Raw genomic sequence first — 3,086 nt, 5'->3', positions numbered from 1 at the left:
GAAAAGGTATACAGTTTTAATCTATCAGCTGCTCCATAAGAGAAATATGGAAAATCTCCTTCTATGTGATTTACTGCTTCTGAAAACCCATTGGAGGGTTAGCTATGCATCAGTTCTGACTTGATAGTACAATACAATTGCAACCTAAAACCTTTACCTATTTAGACTGGTATATGTTCAAATAGCAGCCTTGACACTTATTATAGCTGTAAAATTAGTGGAACACAAAGAGAATAAACAAGTCTGTCCTGGAGAGGGTGAAATCATAGAGATTTTGAAGCTCTGTCTGACATACTTTGGGTATGTTGTCGGAATGGACCAGTCCTTGGAGAAGGACACCATGCTTGAAAGGGTGGAGGGACAGCGTAAGAGAGAAAGACTGGATGAGATAGTTTGATTCAGTGACTGGGATAATTGTCATAGGTGTGTCAGAGACAATGAAATTGACTCAAGATAGAGCAGGATTCAGAGCTGTTGTAATGGCACAAGCTTCATTTCAGGGCAGAAAAGAAAATAATTCAGACACGGGGAACAAGACATTATTTGTTTCCATTTGTAATTATGCAGCATTCCTTAATAGAAATGGAAGAGGAAGTAGAAAATGTCATTGTGGTGTTTCTTATGAACAAGAAGGCTTTAGACAAGTCAATTTTAAATGAAAATTAAAAATTTTAAAAAGTGCTTGAGATTTAAGTCTTGGACACTCCTAGTAAGTTACAGTGTTTACATAAAGTAAAGAAGACTTGAAATGTTGTGGTCGTTGTTGTTATGCGCTGTCAAGTCACCTGTGACTCAGCGACCCTCTGTACAATAACTCTAAAGCCTGCATTATCCTGAGCCAGACTCACTGACTCCAATACACCTACCCCTAGTTACTGTATCAGTCCATTTCATCCAGAGTTTTCCTCTGCTGTGCTGCCCTTCCATCTTTTTGAGCATGATGTTCTTCTCCAAGGATCAGTTCCTCCTGGCCACATGCCCAAAGTATGTAAGATGGAGCTTCAAAATTCTAGCCTACAAGGAGAAATTTGACTTCACTCTCTCCAAGACAGACGTATTAGTTTTCTTGGTGGTTTATGGTATATTCAAGACTCTTCTCCAGCACCACAACTCAAAGGCATCAATGCTTCTATCATTTTAAATCATTATCCAGCTTTCAGGTGCAGAGCAAGTAATTGCAAAGACCATGGACTGGATTAGGCATGCTTTAGTCTCTAGATTGATATTGTTGAAGTACTTATAGAAGATCAAAGACTGCAGTCTTCAATATGGGTGATGTCTTAACATAAAGAAAGCAAAAAATTTGCTCCATTGAACCAATAGAAAAAATCATGATAATACACTCATTCATTGTCCTCAAGTTGGAACTGATTCACAGCTGCCTCTCCAGTGGGTTTTTTAGTTCTTTTAATCACTTGTTATTCATCGGAGAGCTAGACAACTAATAAGGATGACAGAAGAATTGACGCCTTTGAGCTGTGATATTTGAGAAGAGTATTGAACATACTATGGGCTGCCAAAAGAACAAATAAATGTCTTGGAGAAAGTGCAGCCAGAATGCTCCTTGGAGGCAAAGATGATGTAGCTTCATCTCACATTCTTCTGACATGTTGCTAGGAGGGGCTATTCCTTGGAGAGGGACATCGTATTTGGAAAGGTTGTCAAAAGATAAAAAAACCTTTAACCAGATAGAGTGATACAGTGACTGCTGCAATGGGCTCTAGTGTGTCAGAAAGTGTGAGGATGGCACAGGACAGGACAAGGTTAAGATCTGTTGTTCATAGGGTCTCTGTGGGCTGTACTTGACTTGACAACATCCAACAACAACCCAAATCACAGAGGAGGAGATTGTTCACCTTTGAGTTAGCAGCACAACTCCCTATAGAAATTGAAGTTGTCAAGGATTTTCATTAACTTGGATCCACAATCAACACCCATCCATGGTAGCAACCGTCAATAACCAAAAGACATAGCGCATTGGGGGAAATCTGCTGTCAAGGATTTGTTTCAAGTGTTGAAGGAAAGGGATGTCAATCTGAGGACTAAAATGTGCCTGACCCAGGTCATGGTATTTTTAACTGTTTCTTTTGCATCTGAAAGTTAGACAACAAATACGGATGGCAGAAGAATTGATACCATTGAATGAATGGTGTTTGTGGAGAGTACTGAATATCCCATGAACTGCCAAAAGAATAAACGGATATGTCATGGACTCAAGAATTAATAAATAATGACTAATTTAATATAAATTTATCTAAAATGGAATCCCTTCAACAAGAAAGAGTGACCCAGCGACTGAAACAATGGACTCAAGTGTATCAAAGGCCTTGGAGATGGCGCAGGGTGAGGCAAAGTACTGTTCTATTTTTCATAAGATTGTTTCAAGTTCTAGCTGACTGGATGGCATCTAACAACAACAGTACAAATTAATCTCATAAGTTGAGAATCTAAAAATGAGAAGTGAGAAATATTTCCCCTAGGACTAACTTGTAGTAAAAGATGCTGGAGAAAAAATGTCAAGAGATAGGATCTTCGATTATTTTTAAAACAAGAGAAGACATGAAGATTCCTGTGGCAGCTCCCTGGACTACACGGTCAACTCCTTCAGTGTTGAAGAGGTGAAGTACAGGAGGAGTCTGAGAAAACAGGACCAACTGTAGAGCTCAGCCTAGTGTTCAAGGAGGAGCAGGGGAAGATGGTCAACACAAGACTGGAGCTCTAGGAAGTTTATGCCAACTCAGTTGCCCTTGTTGTGTAACAGAGCAGTTTTCTTTCTGATATATCAACGGGAAAACTTCAAGAATACTGTAAGGTCATAAAATCCTATGGGTAGAAGGAAGGGTGGGTAAAGAAAATGGGAAAGATCCAGTGTGGAAACAATGTGTATAAACTTTGGAGGTAAACCTGTATAAAATAAAAATGTCATTAAAAAAATAAAAGTAATATATAATTAGGCATTATTTGTATGACAACAATCCATTCAGAATAAAAGGTGCATAGCAAACTGGACTGGGGGAAAGGTGGAAGAGAGAGGGAAGAAATTATGCACCAATGAAATTCCCAAATTTTTTCAAGTGAACTGGGGA

The sequence above is a fragment of the Elephantulus edwardii genome, unplaced genomic scaffold (genome assembly GCF_000299155.1).
Source record: "Elephantulus edwardii isolate Elephantulus edwardi_28Jun2011 unplaced genomic scaffold, EleEdw1.0 scaffold00097, whole genome shotgun sequence".
Classification (NCBI taxonomy): Eukaryota; Metazoa; Chordata; class Mammalia; order Macroscelidea; family Macroscelididae; genus Elephantulus; species Elephantulus edwardii.
Note: the sequence above shows the minus strand (reverse complement) of the source record.